Source organism: Macrotis lagotis, chromosome 3 (assembly GCF_037893015.1).
Source record: "Macrotis lagotis isolate mMagLag1 chromosome 3, bilby.v1.9.chrom.fasta, whole genome shotgun sequence".
Taxonomy (NCBI): domain Eukaryota; kingdom Metazoa; phylum Chordata; class Mammalia; order Peramelemorphia; family Peramelidae; genus Macrotis; species Macrotis lagotis.
In genome coordinates, this window is record NC_133660.1 from 127,015,825 (window position 1) to 127,041,993 (window position 26,169).

Here is a 26,169-nt window from a genome sequence, read left to right on the forward strand (position 1 = left end):
ACCCAGGTAGTTTTTTAGCAGTAGTACCTTAATGACAGGAAGTATTTTACTTTTTGTTGTGTCACCATCCTCTAAAAGTATGCCTGGCATATAAGAGAGCTATTTTTTTCAGTCTAACTCTAAAGGCTAATCTGATAATTGAGTTGTGGCAGCCTTTGCTTTGACCACTCTTACAGTGAAATCCAGGGCAGCAGTAAGGCAGCTGGAAAAAGATGAGAATGTTGTCAAATTAATCATGGCAATGAACATTGTGAAATTTAAAATTATTTTTCCATATGTATATAATATTTAAAAAATATATATTTTAAATATTATATATATATATATATATATATATATATTTTAAATACTATCCAGCAAGAAGCAAATCCAGACTATTAATATAGACTTGCCAAAGATGCTACTAGGGTTATGGAAATTAGAGCTAAAAGCTTAGAGATCATACAGTTCAAGTCTTCTTAACCTGCTTTTGAATTTTATGCATATTTTTTTGCCAGTCTGCAGAAGCCTTTGGACTCTTTCTATGAATAATATTTCAAAAAGCATACTATAAAATACTCCAAGATTACAAAAAAGGACACATGTTGAAACATTTATTGAAATACGCAGTAAAGTTACAGAATCTCCAGGTTAATTACCTCTAATAATAGTCCAACTTCCACCCTTTTACAATTCAGGAAACTGAGACCTAAAGAGGTTGTTATTTGCCCTACTTTATGCAAGAAGGAGCAAGTTATAAGTAGCAGAACTAAGATTTGAACCCAGAGCTTCTGATGCCAAATTCCCTTTTATTCCATCATATTATGCTATCTGTTTCCTCTTATGAACCTTGGGGGGCCTTACATGTTAGAACCTGATTTGAACACATAGGTTCTCAGATCCAGAGCCAGGACAAGCTTATTCCCAATGAATAGAAAATAATATCATAGCCAAACAAATCACATAAAACACATAGGGTGTTAGGAGTCAGTTCACCTGGATTCTAATCTCAGTTCTTTTGAAATTATTGCCTAGCAAGATATGGAGCCACTTTTCTATGTCTTCTTTTCTTCCTTTCTAAAAAAAGGAGATTGGATATGTCATCTTGAGCACACCAGTGAGGGCCATTCTATTATCCTTTGATAATATTTTTTTAGCCCCTTTCTAGTCAACATCAAATAATAACAAATGATCCTATAAGCTGAGTAAAGGCTATCATATTACTAAGATTATAAGAGATCGGAAATTTCCTTTTACAATAAAGATGATAGCCTATCCCAGGAAGGAACAATAATATACAGTCCTCTAGCCATCCTGGGCAGCTGTTGTCCAATCCTTCTCATAAATTCACTATAAGGGGTCAATGCCCAACACTAAATTGATAACTTTCCTCTGGTTTTCCTTGCATGGAAAATAAAGGAGCATGAAGTCCCTTTGTGGTTATCCTTTATTCTCACCACATGATAAATGAATGAAAACATGGAGTTGGTTTTATTATATTCTGAAAGTAGGTTAAGATTCTTTACCAGCCTATAATTAAAGAATTACTAGATTCTATTATAATCCTGCAATTAGATAATAGAATCCTTGAGGGAATATGCCAATCTCAGGCCTTTAACAGGAAAAATGGAAGATAAAAGCTATTTTAAGTGTGTGTTGTAATACACTATAATAACCAAAAGAAGGATCAAGTGATTGATTCTTCTAACTGTTCATTTTCAGCTTTTATTTTCTCTGTATACTCAAAGCAACCCTGGTTCTGATCTTGAGAATCTAGGTGACCCTGGGCAAGACACTTAGCCTCAGTTTCATCTGTAAAATGAGGTCATACTAGATGATAGCAAGGTCTCTTTCAGTGTTAAAAATACTGTGGTTCCATAAAAGTGACTTCCTCCACATAGTTCTGAGCTTGTTCTCAGACTTGCAGGGTTGAAGTGGTTTCAAAGGTTATGCAAAGGTCATCAAGAAATGTCCTTTCCAGAAAACTCATTTCATTTTTAGTTTCACCAATTTAATAAAAAGACTTCAGAGAACCTCTCAATTTCAGATTCAGGCTTATGATTTTGAATTTTCACTGCCTCCTATTCCATGTTGATGCTGTAGTCAGCAACGGGGTCTTTTCTAAAAAGTAAGAGATTAGAAGGTGTTAAAGGTCATTCACAACTAATTGAAGGTTTTTCTCACTTGAAATCAGAGAATTGAAAAGTGTTCCCTAGATAAAAAAACAGACATTGTGGAGAGGTGGATTGGATGTCAGAAAAGAGGAGTCCTTATCATACCAGACTGCTATCATGACAGTTTGTTTAAATTGGAGCAACTTACTTTTCATCTCTAGCCTCAGTTTCCTTTTGCAACTGAAATAGTAACTCTAAAATCAAATAATCATAAGTTCTAGAACTAGGAAGGACTTCAGAATCACTTAGAATGCTTCTCTCATTTTATTGATGAGAAAACTGAGGGAGTCTTAGTGGTCTGACCAGTTGTTACATGAGTAAAATAACATAGATGTGATTTGAACACATAGGTTCTCAGTTACAAAGCCAGGACAAGCTTATTCCCAATGAATAGAAAATTACATCATAGCCAAACAAATAAAATAAAAATATCTCTGGTTTGCTTTTCCCTTTCATTTAAAATTATCACTATTTAATTCTAATAAGATAATCTAGATCATCTCAATATCATTTTGTGGAGGCATTATTCCCATGACCAGACAACTTCTGGGAAATCAAAGTCTTTGGTGACATATAGTTAGAGGGTTGAGTTGAATAATTCAATAACCTTACTAGCAATTAGCTATTCAAGAAAGAGGTTAGCTATACCATGTTGCTGAAAAGTTATCACCAAAACATAACCATACCGATGTTATGCCAGGCATTGTTGAAACATTGTGGTGCTTTGCTGATATAACCACATTCCAAAGGCAAGGACTCCCACAGCATCTATACCAAGGATGGGGAACCTTTTTTTCTGATACGAACTATTTGGACATTTATAACATCATTTGCAGGCCATCATCAGCTTAAAAAGTAGCTTAGTATATTTGATAAAACATTTCATCCCTAAAAAAGATCTAGATTTATTGAATTTTGAGACCTATTTTCAGTCACTATGGCAGCGTCAGACTAAATGACTTTCTGAGGTCTTAAAATACCTGTGGACTGGAAGTTCCCTGCCCCTGATCCTGGCCATCACCAGAATGATGACAACTCTGGAAAAAGCATGGAGAAGGATGTCTTTGTACAACATTCTCCTCACTATAATAAATATAATATGCATATTTTTGCCATTACTTGATGTCATGGTCTTCTTCAATTACAATGGACAATAGCAAGGGTTCCTAGGCCAAGAAGAGACCTAGCACTTATTGCTACCAGGGAGCAAGAACTCTTCCTGGGTAAAGATCAGAGGATTGGAGCAGGGGAGTAGTGACTACACCTCTTCCAGAAAATGATATTGGAAATACTAAAAATTTATAGACTCCAAGGTTTTGAAAAGAACAATAGAAAAAATCTGGAAATTTGTCACAGCACTTCTTCATTCTCAGATGAACATAGCTCAATTTTAAGTCAAAGTTCAAAGACAAGAAAGGGGCTGGAAAAACAGGAAAATAAAATAAACAAAAAAAGAATGTGACCATAAAAATCTACTGTGGTGGCAGAGAACGCCAAGAAATAAACTTAGAAAAAAACAGTGTGAAAGCAGCTAAAAGCAAAGCCTCCAAAAAAATTCAATTGAACACAAGATCCTCAAAATTTTCTAGAAGAGCTAAAGATATAAAAGTTGTAAGGGGAAAAAAAACAGGAAAACAAAGTAATGCAAAAAAAATTGTGAAAAGAGAATTATCATCTTGGTAAAAGAGGCATAAAAATACTAAAGAAAATATCACCTTACACAGCAGAGTTGGCCTAATGGTTAAAAAAACAAGACACAAAAATTCAAAGAAGAAAAGAACTCCTTAAAAAGAATTGGCCAAATGGAAAAAGAAGTACAAAAGTTCCCTGAAGAAAATAATTCTTTAAAATTTTAGAGTTAAATCAGTGAAAGCTAATGAATCTGAGACTGCAAGATACAATCAGATAAAGTTGAAGGAATGAAAAAAAATGTGAAATATCTTATTGCAAAAAGAACTGACCTGGAAAGTAGTTCAAGGAGAGATAATGTGGGAATTATTGACCTACCTGAAGGCCTCCATTAAAAAAAGGAACTTAGGCATCATATTTAAAAAAAAATATCAAGGAAAAGCCCTGATATCTTAGGTTCAGAGAGTAAAATGGAAATTGAAACAAGTTACTGATAAGTGCTTGAAAGATATCCCCAAAAGAAAACTCCTAGGAATATCATACCTAAATTCCAGAACTCTCAAATCTAGGAGAAAATAATACAAGCAGCCAGAAACAAGCAATTCCAGTACCATGGAGGCACAATTAGAATCACACAAGATCTAGTAGCTTCCATGAGAAAGAATCTGAGAGCTTAGAATGTATTATAACCAAGAATAATGTATTTAGCAAAATTGAGTATAATCATTCAGAGGAAAAAATGGGCATTCAATAAAATAGAAGACTTTCAAACATTCCTGACTAAAAGACTAAAGCTGAATAGAAAATCTAACATTCAAATGGAAGACTTGAGAAGCATGAAAATATTCTTGTAAGAAACTCAGTGGAGTAAGCTGTTTACATTCTTACACGAGATGGTAATATTTGAAACTCCTAAGAATGTTATCATTATTTGGACAGTTGGAAGGAGTATATACATACATACATATATATATATATATATATATATATATATATATATATATAGACAGAGGTCACAGATCTGAGTCAATTTTATTGGAATATTCTCTAAAATAATGGGGTGAGAAAAAGGGATGCACTGGGAGAAGGGAGAGATAGAAATGGGGCATATTTTTCTCCCATAAAGGAGGCACACAAAGAGCAGCTTTTAGAATAGAGAGGAAGATGAATTAGGATGGAGGACAGTGCTTGAACCTTACATTAAAATTGGTTCAAGAAGGAAAAATCTATTTACACACACTCAGTTTTTTTTTAAACTAAGTAAAAATAACATTTACAAGAAAGTCAAATTTTATCAAGAATGAAAATTTTGAACCATAGTTTGCTTACTAGAACAGGGATGACCAACTCTACTTTTAAAAGATTTTATTCAAACAATAGATACATTATATTTTGATTTTCCATTTTAGTGAGAGCTCTACAGTAGCTCTGCTTCGTTTACTAAAGTATTTAGTAAATACACAGGGAGCTGCACAAAAAAAATCACAGTATGGGCTACATTTTGGACAGCCCTACCCTAGAACATAACCCATTGTGTTGTTTAAGGCTTAAGAAATTTCTCATTCTATAAACATGAAATACATTATACTTAATATTCCTTTCCATCTATAGCTGTGATCTTTAAATATTCATCTCTTTTTGAGGTATTTCCCCTTCCAACTCTTAATATATTTTTCTTAAATGCTCCAGAAAAATTTAATTAACATCGAAACAGCTCTCATTGGAGGTAGGCTATGAGCTGGGATGTGAAAAAATGGAGATTTTATAGGTGGGAACAAGGAAAGAATATATACCAGACATGAATTATCCAGTGGCATGGAGAGATGGAATATCATGGAGACCAAACACCAAGCAGACACATTTGACTGGAACAGAAAATAGATGAGGGAAGATAATGGGAAATAACACTAGAAAAGTAAGAGATTGTAGAAAGTCTTAAATGCTCAGTAAGAAAATTTGTTATTTTATATTAGAGCCATTGGGTCTACGACTAACAACATATTACTAAATCATAAGTTGGAGTGGCATCTAGGGTTGGATGAGAACTCAGAGATTATCTGGTCAAATCTATTCATTTTCTATATGAGTATACCTACAGAGAGGAGAGGTGTCTTCTCCCAAGATAATACAATTAGAGAATAACTTGATTCTTGGTTTTCTTATTCCAAATCTAGTTATTTTATATTTTAGCACATATCTCAAAATGAAAAAGGTGAATACATCCTTATCATTTATATTTTTCATTCCATATGAAACCAAGTCTCTATAGCCCAACCTTTAATACAGTAGGAACTTCTACTATTTACTTTCATAATCTACAAGTCCTATTTATTTCTTTTCCATATTTATTCCCTGCCTCCTCATAGAAAATAGGGGAAATATTACAAAACTGAAGATAGGTAAATGTTCTCCTGATTATAAGAAACAAAATAGGGGGGTGCAGATGATATTTGTGATTTGATATTAGCTACTGGCTATTCTAATATGAATGGCTAAAAAGATGATTTATGAAGCAACACTTAAGAGAAGTAACAATTAGTAAGTACCAATACAGATTGCTTAAACAATTTATGCCAATATTGCCTGTTTTGATATGCTACCTATATTTGGCCATCCTGATTCATCTGACCACTGGATCCAGATGGCTCTAGGGAAAGCATAAGGTTGGTGACTTAGCACAGCACCTCCACTCAAAGCTAATTCATATGCTTGTTATGCCATCACTTCTCTGAGTGTGATCTTTGAAAATGAAGGACAAATGTGATTATTAGATCATAGTTCATTTGGAATTCAGCAAATAATTTGAAAAGTCTGTCCTGATGTCTTAGAGGATGAGTTAGAGAAGCAGACTGACTAAATGATGCATTTTTGAATAGTCTTACCCAAAGAATGCTCAATGCTAACTTGGAGGCATGCCTTTGGTGGTTCTCCTGAGGGACTTTGTACTGGTCTGAGTTCTTTTCATCATTTTAAACAATTACTTGGAAGAAGGAATGCCTATCAAATTTGTTTGTGACAATCCTGGGAGGCATGGCAAAAACAAAGAAAGCCACATCAAAATGACCTCAGCAGGATGGAATGTTCAGAAAAACTCAACAATAGAAAAAATGTAACGAATTGAATTTAGGTTTAAAAAAATCAACTGCTCAGGTAGATGATGGAGAAGTTTAACAGCTATTACTGTGAAAAAGGTCCTGGGGATTTTGTTGATTTCAAGCTGTTCTGTATCCAAGGGAAAAATATTTTTTTTTAAAACATGAGTACTAGAAATCTTATTACATATTTTTGGAGCTCTAGACATAAACTGAATTTGGAGAACTTCCAAATCTCCAGAGTATTTGTAAGCTCTGGATGGAGAGAAACAGTAAACTTTAAGACATGCCCTCAAGATTAGATACTATTCACATGAGGCTGGGTTATACTCATTATGTGCCAGCAATCATAGTGCCCAAAACTAATTCATTTAGGCAAAATAATCTGATGACTAGTTTCCAAAGCAAAAGAGATCCTTGTCTAATTGAACTTTGTTTTATTCTGATCATACAGTAAATATTTTGTAAAACTCTGGGTAATACATTTTAGAAAGGATATTGACAAACTTGAACTTACCAAAGGTTTAGTGTTTTTAAAATCATATCATACAAGAAATGCTTGAAGGAATTGGGAATGTTTTACCCGGAAAATGGAAGAAGGTGTGGTAGAGGGTAGGATGATAATATCTTCATGTATTTCAAGGGTTTATATGGAAGATGAATTAGGCTTGTTCTATGTAATAGCAGACAGCATAACTAAGGCCAACTGGTAGAATTAAAGGGAGATCTGTTTTAGCCTTCTAATATTCAGGAACTTCTCATAACTAAAGCCATTTAGAAAGAGATGACATGCTTGGCAGGCTACTATTCTTGGAGTCAGGAAGACCTGGCTTCAAATCTCCTCCCTAAATGCTTAATTAGTCCATTATTGTCTCTGTGTCTCTGTTTTCTCATCTGTAAAGTGAAACATTTGAACTCATGACATCTGAGTTCCTGTCTAACTCTCTATCTATGATTAGTATTTTTTTTTAGGTTTTTGCAAGGCAAATGGGGTTAAGTGGCTTGCCCAAGGCCACACAGCTAGGTAATTATTAAGTGTCTGAGACCAGATTTGAACCCAGGTACTCCTGACTTCAAGGCCGGTGCTTTATCCACTACGCCACCTAGCTGCCCCTATGATTAGTATTTAAACAAAAATATTTATTATGTTCTTACTCTTCAGAAAAGCATTCTGTTAGATGCCAGAAATATAATTTAAAAAGCAACATAGTCTCTACTCTCAAAGAGCTCATGTATAGACTAGAGAGAGAGACCATTTAGAACGATTTAGCTTCAGGAATGCCTCTATGATCTGGAGGATATAGCTTCAGGGAAGATGAGAAATCCTGGTAGTACTTCATTTTATCAAAGACTCATTGGAAAGTATTTTATCCGTCATGGCCTTAGAACCTGTGACCCTCTGTTATCTGAGATGGTAAACTCCCTTCAAGATAATTACTTGTAATGTAACCAAGATATGATTCTTTTCTTTACAGGTATGTGTATGTGGAGGACTCATAGCATATATTTTCTATTTATTCATGTGTACATATTGTCTTCCCAAATATAATGTTACTTGAGATCTGAAACTACTTGTTTCAATTTTTGTCTTTATTTCTCTTGTGCTTAGCATAATGCTTTACATATAAGTGGAAAATCCTTGTTGAATGATTGAATTTGTGTGTGGAATATTTGTCTATATAGTTGATTTTGTTGCTATTGTTTGTTGTTCAGTTGGTACATTCATATCTGACTCTTTGTAACCCCTAGTCTTCTTGGTAAAGATAATGGAGTGTTTGCCAGTTCCTTCTCCAGCTAATTTTTTGAATGAGGAAACTGAGGCAAATAGGTAAAGTGACTTGCCCAAAGTCACACAGCTAGCATGTGTCCCAGACCAGATTTGAATTCAGCAGGATCTGCTCTATTGTACCACCTAGCTGCTGTGATTAGTTATTTTAATGAATTGCGTTTTTAAATTCTTTGCTACAGGGATGGCATGCTGGGTGGGGGAATGGAAAAGAAGATATAATTAAGGGAAGGGGAAGAAAATAACCTTTTGTTAAATGCTTACTAGCCAGCACAATGGATACAGAAAGACGTCCTTCTTGACTTCAAATCTAACCTCATTTATATATGTGTATGTGTGTGTGTGTGTGTGTGTGTGTGTGTGTGTGTGTGTGTGTGTGTGAGAGAGAGAGAGAGAGAGAGAGAGAGAGAGAGAGAGAGCGAGGGGGAAGTGAGCGAGCCTGGGCAAGTCACTTAACCCTATTTGCCTCAGTTTCCTCATCTGTAAAATAAGGTGGAGAAGAAAATGACAGATCACTCCAGTATCTTTGTCAAGAAAACCCTAATGAGGTCACAGAAAGTTGACCTGAAATGACTGAACAAGATCAAATGTACCAGTTACCATCTTAAATTCTTTATAGATAACTCATTGGATCCTTATAACAACTCAGGTAAATTATCCCAGTTTTACAGTTGAAGAAATTGAGGCAGGTAGAGGTTAAGTGTTTTGCCCAGTGTCATATAACTAGGAGGTCAGAACAGAGTTAAAAAAAAACTGCTCACAAAGCCTCTTTATAAAGGGAACTCAGGAGTCTAGAGATTTTTCAATTCCCATCAGCTGCATGTTTTTGGATTCCACTTCACAATCATCCTGTCTCAGTATTGGATAACTTTTCCCTTCTTCCCCTTTTTTTTTTAGCTTCTTTTGCAGGTTGTCTTTCATTCCTAAATTGCAGGCTTTTAGAAGTGAGGGAACTGTCTTTCATTTCCTTATTTGTATCACTAGCAATAATCACTGTGTCTGGCAAATAGTAGGTATTTAATAAATGTTTATTGTATTGTATTATTGCATCTGACTGAATTTGAACTGAGAACTTTTTGCCTGTATATCCAGTATTCTAGCCACCTAACAGTGAATATTTTGCTACAAAAGCAAAATATGCCGATACAAATACACATCCAATGGCTTACCCAAAAACAATATTACAGAAGAAAATTGCCATAATAGATAGTCAGGAAGACCTCTCTCAGATGTTTACTTGCCATGATCTTAAAAAGTAAATCAATTAAATTATCTGAGTCTTAATTTCCGCATTGATAATTAATGATAATAATAATAACAACAATAATAATTAGATGATTGGTAATTAAAAATGCCACCTTACTTCACCAGGTTATTTATGAATTTCAGTTGACTCAGAGTACTTTTGCCAAACCTTAAAAAACTTTATCAATGAATTATTATTATAATACTGTTCCTATGTGTCCTAAAGCTACTTTAAATTTCCTGCTACTTTTATAATTTGTTTCTTTGCAATATTACAGTAAAAGTTGACAATTGGAGACTCAGGAGAACTCAGTTATGACCACTGATTGTGTGTCCATAGCCAAGTCACTTAACCTTCACCATTTCCTCAGCTGTAAATTAGGGACCTGTTCTAAGAGATCTCTAAAGTCCTTTTCATTCCCCAAGTGTGTGATTTTATTATTCCACTTCCAAGGCATTTTCCCATCTAGAATCTTTTATCCTCATAAAAACCCTGTGAAATAGGTATGACAGGTATTATTATACTCATCACAATGAATGGGAAAATCTACACCAAAACCAAATTGAGTGAATGAGTTGACACAGTTGGTCACTGGTGAAGCTAGGACTCTATCAACCCAGTCTTCCTAACTCCTAATTCCAATGTTCTTTCCACTAGACCAGTTTTCTTTTCCATCAGGGCTGTCATTTAATGAAATAAGATGAGATACATTAGTTGGAACCAAAATTCTGTGTAGTCCTTGAGGAAAAGAGAGTTATGAACCATGACAGGCCTTAAAAATGTCCCTAGGAACCAGACAACTGGCTATTTCTCTCTCTGGTATGGAGTAGATAGCTAGTACTATGGTTTTTCAGGGGATGTGTTTGATGAACACAGTGTTAGACAATGTGGGGATAGATACTTTCAGAAGACTTAATGAGGACAGATACAGCTCTCTTCATATGAAAGGTATGTGCCAAGTATTGTGTGATGATATATTATGATGGACTCAGCTCCTCTCGGTAATACAATGATCAAAGATATTTCTGAAAGACTTGGGATGGAAAATTCATCCCAAGAAAAGAACTATGGAGTCTTAATGTAGAACAAAGTATACTATTTTCACTTTTTTAAAATTTATTTCTTTTTCTTTCTCATGATTTTTTCCTTTTTATTCTGATCTTTCTTTCACAGCTCTTTGTGACCCATTTGGTGATTTTCTTAGCAAAAATATTGGAAAAGTTTGTAATTTCCTTCTTCAGCTCACTTTACAGATAAGGAAACTGAGGCAAGTAGGGTTAAGTGACTGACCCAGGATTACATAGTAAGTGCCTAAGGCCAAATTGATACTCAGGAGGATGAGTCTTTCTGAGTCCAGACTTGTTACCATTATCCACTGAACCACCTAGCTGGCCTATTCACTGAGCCACATATCTTCTTCCTGAAGCATTAATAATAGTGGACACTGATATTTCCATGGTACTTTGAGGTTTCCAAAATACTTTGCTCTCATCAAGTCCATGAGGGAAGCAATTAAAATATTAAAACTCATTTTCATTCATAGGATGTGACCAAACAATTTTCAGAGGAAGAAGTTCAATTTATCAATGGACACATTAAAATCACCATAACACAAAATTAATAATAGAGAAATACAAAGGAAAGAAAATCCATGGTTCTTCCTATACCTTTCAGAATAGTAAAGCTGACAAAAAGGAAATGGCAAATGTTGGAGGAGTTTTAGGCAATCAAGTACAATAACAAAAGGGAGATGGATATGTAAATAGATTCAACTGTTCTGGAAAGTAGTTGGAACTAAACATAAAGAGTTAGTCATCTATGAATATACTTAATTACTCAATGGTAACACTACAAAAAGGGATCAAAGAAAAAGGAAAGACCCTAACATATATTGTTTTCAATTAAAGTTGTTTTCTTTGAGGTGGCAAATAACTGAAATTAAACAGGGTTCCCATCATTGAGATATAACTTAATATAAAATATAAAAATACTGTTCTTGTGTAAAAGACACAGGGCATGCTTTCAGAAGAATTCTCTGGGAAGACTTCTGTGAGCTTAAGCAGAGTTGAGTGAGCAGACCTATTAACTTAGGCAGTAATATTAACATTGCAAAGATTAAAAAAAATAAAAACAATTAAGCATTCTTATCATTACAGAGACTAACCAAGATTCCAGAGAACTCATAATTAGAACAATTAACCACCTCCTGCCTGAGAAGTCATGGTGTCAGTGTACTTACTGAGACACATATTTTTGATTGTGACCTTTTCAGGGATTTATTTTGCTTGAGTATGCATATCTGTTACAAGGATATGTTTTTGTTTTTCAAATATTGGGTAGAAATGAGAAGAAAAAAATAGATTTCTGTGAACTGAAAAGAATAAAATCACTCATAGAAATCAGGAAGGAGAACCAGAAAGAGTAAAACTGAATATATTTGGTTTTAAACATATAAAATTTTAGATTGACAGGAGGGTCATACAAGTGTAAGCATACATTATTAGTGAAAATGGAGCTTGGAACAGTTTCTCAATCATTGATCTGTGGACTAGCACATGTGTATGAAAAAATTTTACCAATCTCTATTAGAAAAGTTCTTGGTACAATAAAATCCATAAATTTTAAACAAAATAATGCAACAATAACAAAAACTTTTCTCTTTCTCTTTAATTTTCCTTATATTCTGTTCTTAGAATATAAGTTTAGGGAGCCCACCAAGAGCTGTTTTTCTTTTCATGATGAAACTAAGAAATTTACAAAAAAATTCCAGTCATCCCCTCCCATTAGTAATTGGTCAAAGGACAGGAACAAATAGTTTTCAAAAGAATATTTGCAGATTATATATAACCACATTAAAATATTTTAAATTCTTATTAAAAAGACAAATATACAATGGAAATTTCTGAAAGTTTTATTTCTTAATATTTTGCTAATTGGCCAAGATGACAAAAATGAGAAGTTAGTATTGGAGGGACTGTGGGACAGCAGACAAAGGAATGCACTATTGGTAGAACTGTAAAGTGTTCTATCTATTTTGGAATTATGTAATAAGAGTGACTAAATTGTCAGCTGTCTTTTCAATAGCTTGAGTAGAAACTACAAGGAAGTCAAAGACAGAAATAAACTCCCAAAGTATCTCAAAATATCCTCGGCAGGAAACCCCTACTGTAGAAAACAAACAAACAAACAAAACAATTGTAAATAAAGCAGACACCCATTGTTTGCAGAATAGCTGTTTAATTTCCCATACTAATGGTAGCTTGCAGTCAGTGCTCAAATTTAACATTTTGGGTTGGATAAGGAAAATCATCAGCACACATTGGCCAGGGGACTAGCTAGACTACTTCCTGAACTCACAGTGACTGGAAATAAAGGTGGCAGTTGTGATTGGTCATTAATGTGGAGCAGACTCATATCTTTCTTGGTAAATTAGAGTCTCAATGTGGATTTAATTCTCATGGAGTAAATCCGATGTTTGCTCTTCAGACCTCTGGTATGTCACTAATTCTAACTTTAAGAATTCTTAACCTGGGCTTCATTAGCTTTATAAAAATAGATTTTAACACATACATACACATATGAAATACATATTTTCTTTTTTTTAAGCTTTTTGCAAGGCAAACAGGGTTAAGTGGCTTGCCCAAGGCCACACAGCTAGATAATTATTAAGTGTCTGAGACTGGATTTGAACCAAAGTACTCCTGACTCCAGGGCCAGTGCTTTATCCACTATGCTACCTAGCCACCCCTAAAATACATATTTTAATATTATTTAGTTACTTTGTAATACTATGCATTTTATTCTCTGCATTTAAAAGCATAATCCGAAGAAGGGGTTCATAGTCTTCACCTGCCAAAGGGGCCCAGGAGACAAAAAAGTTTAAGGACCCTTAGTTTACAGTAATATTGGGAGTGCTTCAAAACCAGATTAAAATGGAACTGGGAAATATATAGCAAAATAAATAAAAATACAATAAAATGTAAATGATATTACATTTAAAATCAAAATTCAGCTTGCATGTATCCATATATATATATATATATATATATATATATATATATATATATATGTATACAGATTAATTTTACTCTCACTCCTCTTTCTATTTGATTTTGAAACCTCTGATTGAACCATTAAGCTGCCTGAAGACACACCTTCCATTACTGCCATATAACTACCATTAATACAAACCACAGCTATACCTAGCATGGTTCCTAGTGAGATATAAGGGAACCATTAAAATGCATGTTATTCTTCTCATCTGAAGTTCTGTTGGCTATTCATTAGGTCCAAACCAATTTATGATGACTTTCCACTTTGGATATTTTTAGAACTATCAGTTGCTTTGTTCACTGGTATTTTTCCAAGACAGGAATGATGTTTATCAGGCCACTGAACATTGCCTGGGAAAGATGGCAAGATATGTTGAACAGAAATATAATGAAGGGGGAATCATCTAGTGGTTAATACTTAAGTCCATTTTTGATGATGTTGAAATTCCTTTCTTCTAACTGGATTTTCAGGCTTTTGCCTATGACTCTGAAGGCTTCATTAGATGTGTGGGAGGCAAATGTTAAGGAACTTTACTCATTGATGTATTATGTATGGTAAAAATCTTTGTGAAAACTGGAACTTAGATTGAATGTATTGCTGCTATTTCAACTTTCTCAGTACTAGGTGATTGTATTTGCATAGTTAAATACTTAAGACTGTCTATTCAGGGAAACAAGGCCTTGATTGAGGTGATCAGAATTCATAAAGATGTCAAGAACCATTATTTTTTTGGTTGTCGTTTCCTGGTCCAACGGTCACCTGAATTAAAAAGTCATAATGACATGGCAACAACCTGCTAGAATTGTCTAATTTCTTTTCTCTACTGAGATTGAATTGTGTATTTATTTCCATAGTCTAGTTTTCTTAGACTCATAAAATCATAGACAGACAAAGCCAGAAGTCTCAAGCTCCTTGAGGCCAGTTCCCGTTATTTAAAGGTGAGGAAGCTGTAATCAAGATAGGTAAATGTGATTATTTAAGTCCCTATATAAGGAAGCCACAGAGTTCTCTAGAACCTAGATAATATAATTTTGCCAAATGAAAACAGAAGGCCTTTGAGTAGTTGCTCTTGTAGACTCTGCAGTGACTTTGGAGGATAACAGTAATGCGACCAAATCAACTTAAAGAAATTCAGAAGAATCTAAAGAGAGAAAGACCTTGCTTGTATTAGAGTTTAGGCTAATCAATTCTTTACAGTATTATCCTTCTTCTGCTTCAGTCTCAGTTCCAGATCCTCTGATTCTACATCTTGTTGCTCTCTCCTACCACTGAATTTGATTTTTGTTCTTAATTTTGACCTTTTATTTTGCATATCTCCATGGATGTCGGTCCATTGGATGATGCTATTCTACAAGTGGCAGTCTTGGCTATAGTTCTTTGCTTCCATTACCACACGACTCTTGCAATTTAATTCAACAAACATCTCAATTATGCAGATCCTGATCTTAAGATATTTATTTTCTACTGGTATTTAGAGGCATCTAGGACTTGGAGTGAGGAATACATGATTCTGCCTCAGACACTTTATCAGGGCGAACCTGGGAAAGTCACTTTCTTAATTTCCTCATATGGAAAATGGAAATACCTCATAGGATTATGATAGGAATAAAGGGCTTTTCAGACCTTGAAGCACGTATAAATACTGGTTATTATTAATATCATCATCATTATATTAGTATACAGAGAACTATGCCATATACACAGATAAGAAAATATGAGGGAATATTTCAGGAGGGAAAAATTAATAGAGGGGAAAGAGGATAAAGGAAATGGAACCTAAGTTGAGATTGAAGGAATTCTAAAAGATAGAGATAAAGAGGGTGAATATTCCAGAGTGTCTAGATGGAAACACATCTAGATGGAAGACACACTGATGAGTTCTAGGAACACTAAGATTGGAATTTTAAGTGTGTGAAGGAGATTAATAGAAAGTGTCTGGAAGATAGGTCAGAGAAACTAAGACTAGAAATGGAGATGAGAAGTGGAGATGAATAAGATGGATTTAACTGTATTTTAGGTGAGGGGTAAGGAGAATTTGACCTAGAGGTGTGGCTGAGTGAGCAAAGAAGACAAATATAAAAAGTATGAAAATAGAATTGACAACTTTAAGTATATGCTGGGGAGGGCCTGGGAAAAAGAGTGAGGGATATTTTTAGGTTATGAACCTGGAAGCCTGAAAAGCTGACAGTCTTCAAAAAAGAAACAGGGAGATGTGAAGAAGGAATGATTTTAGAGGAAAATTTAATCGATTGAATATTCAATCCATCGACTTTGAAAGGCTAATGGGACATTTTAAGATTTCCAAGTCTGTTCCTAGACCCTGCTCTCCTTTTGTTCCAGCAATATTTCTCTGCCCTTGCTCCATGTTTTATGATGGTGGACTGTTCAGGCTTAAGCACTTTTCCTTTTTCTTTATCTACTACCTAAATTAGAACTTTTTAACTTGGGACCAATGATACTTTTTTTTGGATGTTTTCATCATATTATTTCAGTAAAAAAAGATTTCCTTTGTAATATTAAACATTTTATTTTGTGAATTTCAAAACTTCATTTTTAGAAGGGATCCTTAAGATTTATTGGATCCATGAAATAAAAAGAGATCAAGAACCTTTTGTCTTAACGCTTCAAGTAATGGTTAGGGATGAGACTGAAGAACATTACTATTTGTTTTAACCCTATTATAAGTCATAAACCTTATCTACTACTTTTTCAACAAATGGTGATCCAGTCTCTACATAAAGACACCTAGGAATGTGGTGTCCATTATGTACCAAGGTAAACCCACTCTGGTTTTAGATATTTTAGATAGCCATTATTTGGACATTTTCCTTTATAGTGAACTAACAGTTGCCTACTTAATACCTTTTGCTTATTGAACCTTAATGTTCAAGTCTTTGTAGGAAAATACGAGTCTAACCCTGTTTCCGCATAACCACATTACTTCCTATAATTTTTGCCTTTTCCATGCTAATGAAATAAGCTCCTTCAGTCAGTCCTCATGGCATTGATTTGAGACCTCTAACAATCTACCTTGTCTGTTTTCCTATTACAATGTGGTGCCTGCAAATGAAATAATCATGCACATGTGGACTGGTTAAGATAAAGTACCTTCTTCTTTTGGCGCTGTTTAGGATTATGATGAATTTACAGGACAACCATATCACAGTGCTGACTCTTATTAAATATGGGATCCATTGGAAGAATTAATTCTGTTTCATGTGCACAACTTTGCCTCCACATGTTCTTCATACTTGACTTGGGAAGCTACGATTACAAATCTGAGTGGAGTACTTTCACTGATCTCTGTTAAATTTCAATTTATTAACTCTATCCCACTGTTTCAGCTTTTCAGGACCTTTCTGGATTCAAACTGTTATCTAGTACATTTGTTAGCTCTTTCTGCTCTATGTCCCCTATTATGATTTTGTCATCTGCAAACTGAATAAGTTTGCCATCTATATCTTTGTACAATTCAGTAATAAAATTGTCAAGCAGAATACAGCCAAGGACAGATCCCTGTGGCAGTTTGTTGGAAATTTCCTTATAGATTCTGATTGCATTTAACATTTTAGCAAAGATTTGGATAAAAGCATAGATGGTATTTTCATCATATTTGCATGTGATACAAAACCAAGAAAGAAAGAACTAAAGCACTGGATGGCATAATGAAAGTCTATAAAGATCTTGACAAGCCAGCATTGAACCAAATCTAATAAGATTATCTCAATAAAGATAGATGTAAAGTCCCACAGTTGAGTTCAAAAAATCAACTTTGGGAAGAGGAAGGGATAAGTAGATAAGAGTATAGTGTCTGTAGGAGACAGCAAACTCAGAGTCAGCAATGTGACATCTCAGCAATAAAAAAAAAAATTTTTAAATTCTAATTTGATCTTGGATGACAAAAAGGGAAGTATAACTTCCAGAAATAGAGATTACATTCCATCTCTACTCTGTCCTGGTCAGAATAAATGTGAAGTACTCTATTCAGTTCTCAATGCCACAAGACATCAATAAGCCAGGGGACCAATCAAAAGAAGCCCCTTGCATCCATGTCATGGTGGTAGTTGGTAGTGCAGTGGCTAAGGGCACTGGATCTGAAATCAGGAGGACCTGAGTCCAAAAGTGGCCTCCAACACTTACAAGTTGTATGACTTTAAGCAAGTCACTTATCCTTCATTTACCTCAGTTTCCCCAACTGTGGTTGGAAAAATAGCACCTGCTTCCCAGAGTTGTTGTAAAGATAGAACAAGATGATACTTTTAAAGTGCTTAGTATTTTACCTGATTACATAATAGCAATTGCATAAGTTTATCCTCTTCCCTTCACTAGGGAGATAGGAGGAATAAATTGAGAATGTTTAACAAGGAAAAGACTTGGTTTGGGTGTAGAAAGAGACAAGATAGTTATTTTCAACTATTTAGAGAGTGGTCAGAGAGAGGGGAGAAAAGGATCAGTGTGGTACTGTGGAAAAGGGCACTGACTGAACATTGGTTCAAATCCTGCCTTATATACTTAACATGTCATTAACTTGGATAAATCATTTATCCTCTATACAGTAGAGTTTCTTCATCTGTAAAATGAGATGTCCAAACTATAGGGTGTCCCCAAGTACCTTATAATTCTAGATTCTCAATCCTATGGATCTTATTTTCATTATCTCTAGAAGGCAAAATCAGATTCATTGGTTGGAAGTTGCAATTTAGATTTTTATATCACAAAAAAAGAATCCCCCAAAATCAGAGCACTTTCCAAACAGAATTGACAGCTCAGAGAAGCTCCTATTATTCATCATCTTTAGTCTGGATGACCTCTTGGATGTGTTAGGGATTCCTAACTCTAAAGTTCTGTTTTTCAAATTCTTTGGTTCTTTTGTCAATACTCTTGGATTCAGTCAGTAGACCAATTCTGAAAGGACCCAGCTGTTCTATCTAGTTTCCTTGTCTTCAGTTTCTCAAAAAAGATCCCAAGAGACACTTTCTTAAATAACCTTAGTCCAAGATACATTATGTTGATGTCATTTCTCTGATCAAATAGTCTAGAATTCATGAACATAGGAAGGATCTGTGCTATTGTCAACATAGGAAATCACTTTCATAGAGAAAATAGCAACACATCTATGAATTAGAGCTTAAATGATTTACTCAAGGCTACAAAACTAGAAACTCTTAGTGAAAGGTATTAAACCCAAGTGCTCCTAACTTGAAATCAAACATTATCTACTCTGCTACTCTGATTCTACCCTAGTTTAGAAACCTTTGTCAAAATGATTAGATTTTCATGTACCTTGTTCCTAATCAGTTCTTGCCAACTTTTAGTGACCACATTCTCCCTTCTGAGGTCTTTATTAATATATTATGGTATTTTACCATTAATTGATATTAAACTTCACCAATTTATAACTGAATATTTTTACCTTTTCCTTTATAAAAATCATATTAAACATCTACTTTCTTCCAGATCCTAGGACATGCCATTCTCTTTTTTTTAAAATAATTCTTTAGCGATCATTGTCTGTGGCATCCCTCCCCCCCTTCTATGTAGAATACAATGTCTCCAAGACAAGTAAATTGCAACTTATTGAGCCTAGCAAGAGACTACCTTTGCAGTTTCTTAGTTTTTTACTAGTTTCACTTTCCATTTTTAATAATCATCTCTAATATAGAGGTCATCTTTCTTGATAGAAAGCTCAAGCATGAGTCTCTTGTATCTTACTTAGTCTAATCAATTCTCAAGGTTTTCCCAACTAGAAAGGAGAAATATTAATCACCTAGCTGGGAGAATGCCTAGGTAAAGGATACTCTCTGATCAGTTCAGCAGGACTTAGATGTTGACTTCAGAATGACCATCATGAGACAATGATATATTATTCAAAATATGAAGAAAAAATGGAGGTCAAGAGGCTACATATAATTATCTATTCAGTAACTAAATTATTTGCTTTAATTGGTTAGATTTACTAAATGACAATTGATGCTTTCTTAATCTACATGGTTAGGAAAGCAGATGGAAGTCACTTGTTAAAGTGATTTTTAAAAGCAGTACCCAGTAGTATAAACATTACCTATGTCTAGTTGGGTCAATCAAATTCATGTGTTATGTAATGCTAGCTATTTTTCATGCCTGCTTGTGATGACATGGAAATTGGTTTTTCTTTTTGAGTCATCAACGAACCCTAATCTGCCAGGATTAGATAGGACAACTCTGTCCATGACAAACATCCAAGGAGGTCACAAACACTCACATATAGGGAAAGTGGAAGGGGATGTTAGACACCGCAAGGAATATCCTTCTAAAAGAGTTATTGCTAATTTAAATATATTTCCAGGGGTTTTCCCTCATGTTCTTTCCCTAGAAATTGGCAGAGTTGATAGAACACTGGCCTTGGAGTAAAGACAGGTGTTTGAATCTGGTCTTGGACACTTGACCCTTACTAGCTGTGTGACCCTGGGCTAGTCACTTAAATTGGATTGCCTCTCATCCAGGATTTTCCCAAGTTGTCCTGATTCATATCTGGCCACTGGACCCAGATGGCACCGAAGGAGAAAGTGAAGCTGGTGACTTAGTCCAGCACCCCCTCATTCAAATCCAAGTCATGTGCTTGTCTTGGGATCATCTCCCTGAGGTCATGGTCTTCTTCAAAATGAAGGACAAGCATGCATACACACACACACGTACACATTGGGGGAGAGGCACTAATAATCAAACTCTTAAAAGCTCACTCTAGTTTCACTTTTTTTTTCTTCACTCCAATGCATCCTCCATTTGGCTAAAATGCTAGGCTAGGGGTGTTATCCTTGCTACTTAATAAACTCCACTGGCTTCCTATTGCCTCCAGGAGCAAGTACCAAATGCTCTGACAGTCAAAGCCCTTCATAAGCTAGCCCCATACCTGCCTTTCTAGTCTTCTTACACTTTACTTTCTTATACATACTCTATTGGCTCTGGTATTTTATCTGTCATTTTTCCATTCTAGAATGTTCTCATTCCTCACCTCCCTGGGGTTTCCTTTACACTCCAATTAAAATTCCACCTTCTATAGGAAACCTTTCCCAATCGCTCTTCCCTACAATGTGTTCCTGCTCTTAATTATTTCCTATTTATTCTGTATATAGCTTGCTTTGCATATATTTGTCTTATTGTCTCCCTTTAGTAAATGTCAATTGATTGATTGATTGGGAGTTAGCCTAGCTGACCTATGGCTTTCTTTCAGCTCTGCTTGAGCTAAAACATCAAGCATTTGCAATATTTGAAATCTCTGTGACAGAAGCACTGACAATCTGATGGATTAGAATGTGCGTGCAAGTAAGTTAGCATTTAATACTTGGAAATAATGTTAGAAGCTAATTTTAGTTTGACTTGCTCATTTAAAAGATGAACAAATAGACCAGGAGAAGTTAAATGATTTATAGAATTTATAGAATTTAATTCCTAAAAGAGTTATTAAAACTCAGGTCTCTTAACATTCTCATTCTTTTGGGTCCTCCCCATTGATGGAACCTAAAGCATGGATGAGTCCATACTGCCATTATTGACCTTGTGAGACCTTGCCTTACTCTAGCCTTAATCATTGAGTGGGTGTTGCCTCAGTCAAACTGAGACCAGAGGAAGACCTTAACTTAAAAAGGTCAAGGTCTACCACTACATCTAGAACTTTCTTCAAAATTTCCTGATCTGTATTTTGCCACTGGATCCATATGGTTCCAGAAGAGAGAGTGATGCTTGCGACTTTACAGTTTTCCCTAACTTAAATCCAATTTACTTGCAAGTCCTGGCATCACCTTCATGATGTCATTGTTCTCTTTGAGAAAAGAAGGACAAACAAGAATAACAGCTACTATGGTTTTACAAATACCAGAATTATACAATTTTGGGGAAAATATTTCAAGAATTGGTTTCCAACACAACTTCCAATAAGATCTAGGGACCAAAATTTGGGGGTGGAGTGGGGTATAGGGATATTTATACCATAAAGAACCAATCATTGGAAAGGAATTAATTGGATTTGAGAGTGAAGATGTAATAAATACACCAGGACCAAATTAAGGTACTAGATGATCTCTCCAGGTGTTTGCAAATTTAAATAGAATTTAAGCTCACTGAGTTCAGGCATTCTTTTGGTTTTTTTGAACCTCCACAGCTTAGCCAATGATAGGTACTTAATAAATGCTTGTTTTGCCTTTAATCTTATTAATTGATACTTTACTATAGAAGATCACTACCCTCTTTGTTCCCATAGGCTACATTCCTGCTTGAATAATCTGGGCCTCCAGTCTTAAAATTCCCCTTTCTGAATAAAACTGTTAGAAAACAAAGCCATCTCACATACCCCAAATGGGACTTTTAAGTCAGTTCTTTTTAGGTTATTTGAATACTTGCTTCTAAGAGATTCAGGAGGCCTTCTTTCATTTGAAGCAGAAATATTGAGAGGAAGTTCTCCTGATTGGGAGTTCAAAGATGGTTAGATTACAGTTGTGGTTGTTCCAAAGAGCTGCCTCTCCTTTAGGAAGTTAGGAGGGATTGGGGAGGGAAAAGGCCAGGAGAGTGATGTGCCATGAAAAAGAGACTCTGGGATGAGAATGAAGAGTTGGAGATATACTATGAAAAGCTTACTGTCAGAAGGTTGGGACTGGGAGAAGGTTGCCATTGTCCAGATCAAAGTGATTCTCCTTTCCCATTCTCCCATCCTCTCCATCCCTCCCCATTTTGACCTAAGGTAAAACCCTATTTTGACCTCTGGTTATGGGTATAGAAGACCTTTTAAGAGTGTTTTAAAAGCAGGTTGGAACTAAGAAAGTAGGATTAATTCAGTAGATTGTAGTTTACCTCTGACATCCCTACTTTTTCAAAAGAAAAAATAAATTAATTGTATTTTTTTCCCCTTTCTTAGCACACCCATAATTTTATTAATTTGCAAAGATGCATGTGACGAAAACTGTTCAGGCTGATGAGAAACTCCTCCTCATTTTTCAACCTTAGAGTGTTGTCTTGATTATTTATTGGGAGTTTACATGACTCAGCCAAGACCACACAGCCAGTATTAGGAATTGACTTAACCACTACCACACAATTAGTATAGGGCAAAAGAAAGATTTTTTAATTTCTCTTGATCTCAAGGTCAACCCTTTATCTCTAATACAGTGTAAAAAAATCACAAAAAATTCTATTTGGGATGCAAAGCTGTACTAATGTCATAAATATGCCCACCAGAATTTGTCCCATCTACTCCTGAATTCACACAGGAAGCAGAGGATCAACACATTCTTAAGGTCAACTCAGACTTCTGTTGAATGTGAATCTCTCTAATGCTACTCTTTCACTTCAATATAAATCACAAAGTCTATATATTAAATGTCCTCTATAGGGAAAAAAAGCTGTTATTGTAGTTTCTGGGAATTTAACAAAAAAGTAAATATGAGCTATATTCTGCCTTCAGGGACCTTACCTATTTGGGTATTGATCATGCTGTCATCACCAATGTACATAGTTCTATTGTGACAAATGTCTGCCTTTTATTCATTAGTATTTCCCAATTGACATTCAGCATTATTATTTAAAATGAGCAAATAGCAATGTATTATTACTTTTTTTATCAAAAACAAATTTTAATGCATTGTTTAATGAGCAAATCCTTTTTCCCTTTGTGTGCAGAGTCATTTTATTGCAGTGATATTAGCAGTGCAACAGAAATCCATTCTCTCCTTTTAATTTCATTAAAGCAACAATTATAAAGCTTCTTTTCAATTTGTAATTGGAAGTCTTTTGGATAAAAAGCTTCCAATCATCTAATAACTTATTAGATTGACTTTTCATTTAATTATATACTTTTGAAAGGTAGCTTTTTTATGGTAAGTAGAGTGTTGGACTTTAAAATAGAGACAAGTGTCTAAATCCCACATCTGACAACTGTTGTACTTTGAGCAAATCATTCTAATTTTTCTCAGCCTCAGTTTGCTCATCAGTAAAATGTCAATCTTAACTACTTCTAAGAGTAATCATGAGAATCGAATATAATAATATAACTAAAGATCATTGTATCTTAAATTTGAGTGGAAGGTGACCTTAGAGTGCATTCAGTCCAGTCCCACATTTTACAGATGAGGAATGGAGGCCAACAAAGGTTAAGTGACTTGCTCAGGATCATATCACTCCTAAGTGACTGAGACAAGATTTGAACCCAAATCTTCCTAACTCAGAGTCCAGTGCAAACTACTAGTTCATGTTTTTTGAGGCATTACATAAATAAAATTTTTTTAATATCTAAATCAATGAATGTTCTATAAATTTTTAATTGCATTTGAAAAATAGAAAAATGGTGTGAGATTTTGGATTTTTAGTGTTAGATGTATATATTTTAAAAATTCTGTCTTGGAATATTACCAGAAATATTATCAAGTGGGCTTTTTTTCTTGGAAAGGGGAGCCTAGAGTGTATTAAAGATAATCTGCTCAGTATTTGAAACTATTTTTCATATAATATTTTGGTTTGGTAAAGAGTTTGCATGATAGAAATTATTGGGAATCATATGATTCACTAGAAAAGAACTTAAAAATTATCCAGTCTTACTCCTCCATTTTTCATGGAATAGGTTAGAATGCCCAAGTCAGGAGTCTTAAGAAGAAGAAAAAGGAAAATTAATATAAATACATGGCAACATGAAAGGGATTTAAAATTTTCAAATTCTTCATTTTATTTTACTTTATTCTAAATTTTATATATGTATGTATATATGCACAGATGAGTAATTGTATGTTTGTATGTATGCATATATACATCAACATCTATGTACAAACATGTGCATATGTATAGATGAATGTATATTTAATTATATATTAATATATAATATATATTTGTGTATATTATATAATTATATTATAAAATAACTATTATATGTAAGCACAAAAATAATGATAGAAAATAAAAGAATAAGAAATATTATTGTGTAAGAAATTCTTAAACTTCTGTAATGACCCTTTATGTAAATTAGTCAACAAGCATATCTGTATCTTAACTATTAATTTATCTTCTTTCTTTCTTTCTTTCTTTCTTTCTTTCTTTCTTTCTTTCTCTTGATATAGTTATTTTCTTTATATATGTCTATACATAATTTATATATGTCTATATAAATTTATATATGTCTATATGTAATAAATTGTTTACATACAACACTGGAGTTATTAGAAAAGGATTCTTATAAAAAGTGGAATTTTACCTGGGACTTGAAGGAAGCCAGAGAAGCCACGATTCATAGATGAGAAGGGAGAAAATTCCAATCATGGGAAACAGCCAGTTAAAATTCTAGAAGTCAATAGATGAAGAGTCCTGTGTGAGGAATTATGAGGGAAATCTGAAGAGAAAAATGAGTCAAGAAAAGGAGGGTAATCTGTTTTGTCACAAGTAACAGAGAGGACAAGAAGGATTAGATTTGAGAAGAGGCCATTAGATTTGTCAATTAAGAGGTCATTTATATATATATATATATATATATATATATATATATATATATATATGTATGTATACACACACATACACACACACACACACACACACACACACATATATATATTTGGAGAGATCAGTTTTAGTTGAATGATTAAGTTATAAACCCAACTGAAAAAAGTTAATAGGAGAGTGAGAGGACATGAAATGAAGGCACTAATTTTAGAGGGCTTTCTCAAGCAGTCAAATTACAAAAAAGGAGGAGAGATGAAGAGTCAGAATAATATTTATAGGCAATAGAAAAGCAACCAGTATCTAGGAAAAGATTGAAGATTAGTGAGGCAAAAGGGATAATGGGGGGCTAGTCTGCTGGAAAAGATAGAATGGTTTGTGATAAGCTTTGGGAATGAAATGATTCATTTTTTCTTGTGAGACAAGAGTGAAGGAGGAGACAGTGGTGGAAATTGTCTGAGAGATGTGTGATGAAGAGTAGGAGATAAGAGAGAATTCTTAGCAAATGACCTCAATTGTTGTCAATGAAATATATAGGAAAATGCTCAGCTGTGAGGGTAAAGGGAGCCTTGGGAAGCTTAAGGAGGTATCTGTGGAGTGATATTAATACTAATCGTTATATTTTAAATATGAAAAAACTGAGAGGGGAAAAGTGACTTGCCTGAAGTGAAAAAGGTGGTGCCTAGTTCAGCAGTCTTTTGCACTACATGATCTCTATTACTGATTTGCCTTTACTAAGGTATCTATATTTTATGATTTATA

At 34.4% G+C, this 26,169-nt stretch overlaps 1 protein-coding gene and 1 long non-coding RNA gene across 15 annotated transcripts in view; one reads left to right on the forward strand and one right to left on the reverse strand.

The window, feature by feature from the left end:
* The window catches only part of LOC141517839 (uncharacterized), a 47,634-nt gene extending 22,346 nt beyond the window's left edge, over positions 1 to 25,288 (reverse strand). The window contains exon 1 of the long non-coding RNA XR_012477008.1: positions 25,169 to 25,288. This is a non-coding gene — a long non-coding RNA (uncharacterized LOC141517839). The remainder of the gene's footprint in view (positions 1 to 25,168) is intronic.
* INPP4B (inositol polyphosphate-4-phosphatase type II B) overlaps positions 1 to 26,169 on the forward strand; it is a 981,822-nt gene that overhangs the window by 411,375 nt on the left and 544,278 nt on the right. The gene's annotated exons all lie outside the window — the stretch shown is intronic.